Raw genomic sequence first — 8,555 nt, 5'->3', positions numbered from 1 at the left:
AAGGGAAATGATCATGATATAGATATGGACAACAAAGAAAATGATTTGGAGGAGGGATCCAAAGATAATGATCATGATAGTTCGAGTAAGCATAATGAGGTTGATGGTATGCAAGAGCAATGTGGTTTTCTAGAGGCTATTCAGTTTGGATCAATGGAAGGTAACCTTTATGATGCAAAAAATTCGGACCAAAATGATCTTGTTTTCCCTCCTATATCTCATGTTCAAATTCCTGCACTAGGTGACAAAATTTTCGCGGAATCTCATGCAGATCTCCCTTATAGAGGGGCAGTCTCGGGATCGGTGGGCGTCGGAAACGACAGCGCTGGTCGGCAGCCAATCATTGGACAGCAGCTGCTTGACGCCTGCTGGCGTAGCATGCAGCCAAGCAGCTGATGCATGCTGGCCGACAGGTCCTGCCAGCGCCTGCGGTCTCCTCGCTCCACGTCGCGGCGCCGCATGCAGCAGCCAGACAGCTGCAGCTGGACGTGGGTGGGCATGCTGATGTCGCCGGATCCTCTGTACAGTGGAAGGTCGTTTCGCCGGCTGCGGCGGAGTGTTTCAACCCGCAGAAAATTGGGCCGACAGCCGCTGGTCAGTCAGCTGCTCACATGCCGAACGAGGACACTCTGTGTCAAATGATTGGCAAGATTCCAAAGGTGCAGGCTGGATCATCTGTGAAGGGCAATGGTGAGGCAAAAGGTGTCTTTTCTCATGATTATGATGCAAATAATGAACATGACATTCATATGGGGAATTTTCAGCAAGATGGCTTAATTTCTTTCTCTCAAACTGTCCATTCTGAGGGTGATTATTATAATGCAGGTGTGGGTTTGGAGCCAAATGTGTTTAGTTCTTTTGGTTTGGCTGATGTTGGTATTACAAATACGGTTGGGCTATCTTCAAGAGGGGATCTTCCTAACATGGGTATTCAGGATTCGGTGGGGGTTGCCTCATCTCCAATATCTGTTGGTAAGTCCTTAAGTAACTCATGTACCCCTCTCTCGACTGCAAAATCCAAAGTGTGTTTATCCTTAATAGAAGGTTCATCTGAAAATATGACAGTTCGGCCAACTATGGAGGAGGTGATTGCTTTTGGCGAAATTCCAAAGTCCTCCTTGAGTGCGAGGACTAGTGCTAGACTGGGTGGCCGGCCTGGTGTGGATATGTGTAACATCCCAAAAATTTCAAAACAAAACAAATGAATTTCCCTTTTTCCAAATTTTGGAACTAACAAAAACTTTTATTCAATTAAGTTTGATACATAGTGATCTTGCTTAATTCTTGTGCTATTGCCATGATTGCTTGTTAAAGTATTTTGAGATGATCTTAAACCCTAAACCTCACCCCTCTTTTCATCACCCAAGTTAAAATAAAATAAAAGGAAATTAAATAAGAAAAAGGTATAGGTACCTATGGCTATTTTTATAAATCTTACCCTAGGCCTTTTCACTTTATTTAGAGGATTGGAAAACCTTCATAAACCTTATCTAGTACTTCTCAAACCCAATCCAAGTTAAACAAAAGAAAATAAAAAGAAACTAAAAATGCCATAGAGGCATATGAGAGTAAAATGCAAATTTGTGAATTTGAGAATCTTGACCCTAAGACTTGTGGTGAATGGTTGGATCACTCCTATATACCATTTCAACACTCAACAACATCAATTGGGCCAAGAACAATCAAATTAAAAATCAAATACAACATATGCATAGAGGCATATGTGACACATAGCCATAATACCCAATTCTTGTTCTATGCCTTTAAACCTTACCCAAATGATGTGAAACCATCTCTAAACCTAATCTAACACCAAATTGACCTTAACCCATGCCCAAGTAAAGCAAGGGGAACAATTTACAAGATTAAGGAAATTTGACACATCACCTCTTATGTGTTATGGCCAATTTTGCAAATCTTTGAACTAGACCATTTGGAATGGTTTCAATGGTTTGGAAATGTTCCTAAACTAATAAGAATCACTTTGGAGTCAAGAAAAATCAAATCAAAAAGAGAGCAATCAAATAGGGAGAAAATTCCATTTTCACTCACATACACATTAGCCAATTTTGCAAATCTTCCATGAAGGCCACTTTGGCTTGTGCCATTGTTTGTAAAACACTTATATATCAATAACACACCCATTTGAATCAAAGAAACCCAATTCAAATCAAAGAAAATTGCAAATGCAACTTACAGATGATAATGGTCATATGGCCACTTTATAAAATCTTCACCACTTTACCCCCCTGGTTTTGACTTTTCTTAAACCAACCTTGACCAACTCTTGACATGTCATCCAAGACCATGTCAAGGTGAACCACTTTGCTATTGACCACTAGTGCTGACTTTGACCAGGTTGACCAGAATAAATGAGACAAGATGTGACATTGAAATAAAGAGAAGATAACCCTCATTTTGAAATCTCACAAATCTTCACCAAATTGACCACCACCACCACCATTCTACCTCTCTAATTATATAAAATAGATTCACCAAAAAGATTTCCAAAATTCAACAAAAACCTTCATGCGCCCATTTCATCAAACAGTTGGCAGGCAGACTTTGGAATTGGAGATACATCCTTTTAACCTCTGGATTTTTGCCTAAACCCCTTTTGATATTTGATCATTGTTGCTCATGTACCTCCTCTGCATCAAGCCCTGCCTTTTACTCTGATTAAAGTGGAGACATTATCACCTTTGCATCCATGCCGAGCACAAGGACACCACCATGCCACCCTACCTCACCCTTCCTCTCTGGTCAGCAGCACCATGTCATCAAGCATGCATGCACTCCTCTACGCATGCCAGTACTCTTCCTAGCTCAAGGCTTGCACGACATTGGTCACCCGACGCACGCCCAGATACGCCAGAAAACATGCCAGGCACGCGGTGAGCGCGCACGGGCACGTCATGGACGCGCCAGAGCGTCGCTCGTCCAGTCGCTCTCGTCCTCCCCTGCAGCCCTCCCTCTGCATCAAGCTTGGCCATCATCTCCTCTACCCCGTAGACATGATCGCTAGCTCGAGGAAGACCCGTCGCCGTCGCCATGATCCAATCTCTGCCGCACCCGTACTGTTAGGACGGCGACGATGCCAGCACACTCCCGTCCTCCCCTCGCTGTCCCTTCACGCGCGTCATGACCGCCATGATACCTGCAACACCACGCCCCCATCACCTTGCCCCTTCGCGCCCTGGAGCGCCATTGCCGCCGACGACCCTCCACGGCCTCTCACAGCTCTCGCGCGACTATAAATAGAGACCCTCCCGCACTGCAACCTCCACACCATTCCTGCTCCCCTCCCTCTCCTCGACCTCCTCCACCTCTTCTCCACGCCAATTACGCCACAGAGAGCCCCAATTTAGCCGTCGATCGCCGGAGTCCGCCACAGTGCAATCGCACGATTCCGTCCACCTCCGCTCCTCCCACGACTACCAGTAGGTTCCTCGTCGTCGACAACGTCGTCTAGCATCCGCGCCGCCCCTCGCCGGAGCTCCAGCACGCCGCCGACCCCTATCTCCGCCGCTGCAGCGAGGTCTTCTCCCCGTCGGTGACGACGACTGCCAGCCGCCCGATCCGCATCTAATCCAACGGTCGAGGTGAGCACATACCGATTCGGCTGAGTGGAGTCACTGACCAGTGGGACCTCTTGTCAGCTGGCCCGCGTCGTTACTGGGCTGGCCTTTCTCTGTTTTCAAATCTTTCGGCCCACTAGTTCTCCCGCCTAGCCCATTTGGTTAATTTCAAATATTAGTGTTTCAGCAAATATTTAATACTGGTCTGTGCTAAAAATTGAATAGTTTCAAATCTACAAGTCCAAATCTAGCAAATCAAAATGTTCCAGAAAGCTTATGAATTGATCTAGCTAACCCCACTAGATTCAACCCCATAACTTTCGTAGATTTTGAATAGCAAAAATAACAAAACAGAGACTTTTCAGTATTCAAATAAATCTTAAAAATCAACCACTTTGAATTTTGAAGTGAATCCAATTGCTATAATTCACATTTCACCAACCCTAATTTACTATGTAAAAATATGATATGGGTTCTGTACATGATCATGGGCTAGAAGCAAAATATTGGCTATGTAGTCAATACTAGTCCATTTAAACTATTTCAAATTTTAGGATTTTAAATCTATGAGGTGTAGCACTTCGTTTAAATCATTTTCCCAAGTGTTATGAAGTAATATGATGACCTCTATTGCATGGGTTCATACTTGCTCACTTGGGGAAACGTAAATCAAAATAGTTTTTTTTAAATTACAATGGTTATTTAAATCACATGAGATGATGAATCTCATTTAAATCTTTTTTCTCAAATGATAGTTGTGAAATGTTGACCCTGGTCAACATGTGATCATCCCTGGTTATTTGAGAAAATTAAATCTTAAGAAGATTCAATGAGAGGAAATTATTTCTCCAAAGAACTACATAGAAACCCTAATTCCAATTTCAATGAGAGGAAATTATTTTCCTAAGACTAAGTAAGAAACCCTAGCATAATTTGTGAACAAATGTTAAGTAGTAATGTTAGATCAATTGTGTGAGCCAATAAGGCTAATTAAGACTACTTAAGTGTTGTTTGGTGATTGTATCCTCGTATTCGTTTATAGACGCTAATACCGGAGACTATCAAGAGGAAGAGGTCTTCTACCAAGAGGAAGAGCAAGAAAACTTTGATCACCTCACCAATCAAGGCAAGCTATTACCAATGCAAGCTATAATAATGCAAGCTACTTTGTGCAAAGCTCTACAAGAGCAAGGCACCATTACATTTTACCTTATGATCCTATCCTAAGTTTTTACTTTACAAGCTTTATTGGATTTTATTTATCAAAGTTACTTTTTGGATTTATGATTCACTTAGTTGAGTTATAGAGTAGTACAAGAACATCACACTTAGCCTAACAAGCTCCAAGATACTTAGCACCCCTCATAATTAGTTGCTAGTGCTCAATATTAAAAAGTGACTATTTTAGTTGGGAACCTGTGAATTGAAATGACTTTGAAAACCTTGGAATGATGACTCATTCTATTGAAAGATCTTGAAGGTGAACATGACTTGTGAATGACTTGGTGAATTTTACCAAAACTGATGGTTGGGTTCGGATGCGATACCATTCCAATCTTACAAGTACCCCCACAATATCTGACTCTGGGTAAGGCTTAGCTGGAAACTTATGTATTTTAGTATGGGTTCCCTCTTAACAAGCGTCATAGGGGTTATGCCGAGGCTGCTTCCATTGAATGTGAAATGACGTGAAATGAGGTGAATGTACTACCCAAGCCCTGTGCAGTTCCCGGGTTGACGGTTTGTTTTCACCGGGAGGCCAAGCTCATGGGGAGAGGTGCCTATACTAGAGTATGTAAATGAAAGGTTAGGATTGGTAGTTCGCGTACTGCGTACGATAAATCAGGGCCAGTTACCCCTGACGAACTATTGCAATTGTTGTGGCACAAGTGTACAACCTCTGCAGAGTTTAACCTATTCGAATAGCCGCGTCCGCGGTTATGGACAGTTGGAAAGGCCATACTGTTCCGTCATCAGAACTTTTCGAAAAATATTAATGGTGACTTGTGACTTGAATTTGAAAGGTGACTTTGACTTTGAATCACAATTGAGTTGTGGGAATGACACTAATGTTCTCACTTGAGTTAGTTAAGCAAATGAAGAGTTTTGATTATTAAAGTGTTTATGAAATAAAACTGGCTTTATGCAAATGAAACTAGAGCTTAGAACCCCATTACTACAGTTGATAGTATTTACCTTAGTATTAGTTTGCGAGTACTTTAAAGTACTCATGGCTGTGTCCCTGGCTATTCAAATGGCCAGACTATGAAGACGAGTATCAGAACCCGGAAGAAGGACAGCAGGACGTCTACGACAACTAGGATCACTCCTGACGTCAATAGTTGCCTGTGAAATAGATGGACTACTACTACGCTATTTCGCTTCCGCTATGTGTTATGTAATTGATCAATAGAACTTCTATTATTGTAATGAGACTGGATCATGTGATCCTTTATTTGTAAGACGATTATGTGTTGTAATAAATGATGTGTTGTGATATCAATCTATTATGTCTCGCAAAAACAATATTCCTGGGATTGCGAGGAATGGCATAATAGGCATCTGGACTTAAAAATCCGGGTGTTGACAAGTTGGTATCAGAGACATTTTTGACCTTAGGAGACCCTAGTTAGAATGGACGTCGGAAAAACTTAGTTTTGAAACAAATGAAGTGATTATGTATGAAAACTTATTCTCCCTCTTATCCTTAAGATCTTCTTCAAAATAAGAAAGTTATGCTCTATTCTTCTTATACTACTACATAAAATTTTGACACACTTCTCTTACTCATCATAATTCTTCACAGATGGAGTACACCTGCAAGTCTTATCAGCTTGGCCATGGAGGAAACCTCATGTTCGAGAAGGATTTGAAACAACTGGTTGAGTATTTAGGACGCCCATATCCCGAGTTCTTCGGAATACCCCTCAACAATCCATCGGGAGGACAACCTCGGTGGGAAGTTACTACAGATCTGAGAGGAAAGCTTGGAGCCCCACTATGGGAAACCTTCTGGTTTTCTGTAACGGGAAGCACTTGGAAGGAAGGACTAGTCAGAGCGATGCAAGAAGCAATTACCCGTCTGTGCGGATAGAATGTGAACAAGCTCAAGAATACCCGCTTCATTTACTACCCAGGACATGACCCCATGGGAAGACCAATAATCATGCCCCCGCACCCAGAGATGAACCACTATGTTGCCTACCTCGACTACATGTTGTACAAGACCCGCAAAGAGTTGGACAACGCCCTCGCCTTTTGCCAAGCACATTACTCGTGAAGATGAAGAATCCCCCCTGAAGAGTAGTATCTTTTAAAGCACTTTTGTATGTGTGAGTTGTATCAGGATCCCCTTGTATCGTAGAACGAATGAATGGTTCTTCAAACCACCGGTGTGTTAGCTTTGTAATGTATGATGCTTGGTATGAATGAAAAAAGTGTTGTTGGTTTTTACCCCCGCAACACTACTCAAATTTTCAAGTTATGAACTTTTTAAACTTTAACAAAACAAACCATAGAAATTTCCCTCTTATCTTATCACCTACCTCAATGTTCAGATGGCCCCACCAACCCGCAGCGCCACCCATGATGCCATGATGCAGCTGCTGCAGACGATGATGGCAGACCGAGAAGTCGAAAGAGCTGAACGCCAAGCCAACATTGCCGCACTGCAACAGATAGCTCAGAACAATAAAGGCCATGGAAACCACGATCACCCTGGGTCAAAGCTGAAGAACTTTCAGAACACCAACCCTCCGATATTCAACAAGACTGAAGAGCCCCTTGATGCTGATGACTGGCTCCAGACCATGGAGAACAACCTCGAAGTTGCGGGAGTAGAGGCCGCAGAAAAAGTATTGTTCGCCACCCACTATCTGTCAGGACCTGCCAGAGCCTGGTGGACAAGTGCCCGTGCAATGAATGCGGGACAGATGATGACCTGGGAAGACTTCAAGCTGAAGTTTAGCAAGTACCATGTGCCCCAAGGACTGATCAAGAAAATGAGAGACGAGTTCCGCGAACTCAAGCAAGGAAGGATGTCCGTGGTGGAATACCGCGACAGGTTTCTCACTCTGTCAAGGTACGCCCCGGATGAGACCGACACAAACGAAAAAAGGAAGGAGAGATTTCTGAACGGACTGCACGACGAGATGCAAACTATGTTGGTGAACATTCCGTTCGCTGACTTAGAAGCCCTGGTAGACTCAGCCATACATATGGAAGGAAAGCTGCATCAAGCCAATGAGAACCGCAGGCGCAGAATGATGAACCAGAGTGGACCCCACCATACCCAGAAGTACCGCAACAACTCCTCTGGAGGATTCACCCCAAGATACAACAAGCCCCCTGCTCAGAGTTATCGCCCCAACTACACCAACAACGGAGGACCCCCGAAGCCCGGAGGCAACAACAACAGCAGCCACCACAACAACAACCACCCCAACAGCAACAACAACAATGGAAACAACAACAACACCAATACTGCCACGAGGACTGGGAGCAATGCTACCCCCATCACCCCCAAGGACAAGGCAACAATCAACTGCTATGAATGTGGAGTTGTGGGTCACTACTCCAACGAGTGCCCCAAGAAGCTTGCCAAGATTGCCGCCAATACCGCAGCACCGGCTCAGCAACAGCGCCGCTTTGCAGGAAGAAGGAACCAGAACAACAACAACGGCCGCCTCTACCACATGAATGCCACTGAAGCTCAGGAAGCACCCCAGACCATGCCAAGTATGTCTTCCTGTTAATCAAAGTGCTCAATCTCTCTTATGAACCTAACTTTTCTTAAAATCTCGGGACGAGATTTGTTTAAGGGGGAAGGGTTTGTAACATCCCAAAAATTTCAAAACAAAACAAATGAATTTCCCTTTTTCCAAATTTTGGAACTAACAAAAACTTTTATTCAATTAAGTTTGATACATAGTGATCTTGCTTAATTCTTGTGCTATTGCCATGATTGCTTGTTAAAGT

The sequence above is a fragment of the Lolium perenne genome, chromosome 5, assembly GCF_019359855.2.
Source record: "Lolium perenne isolate Kyuss_39 chromosome 5, Kyuss_2.0, whole genome shotgun sequence".
Taxonomy (NCBI): Eukaryota; Viridiplantae; Streptophyta; class Magnoliopsida; order Poales; family Poaceae; genus Lolium; species Lolium perenne.
Note: the sequence above shows the minus strand (reverse complement) of the source record.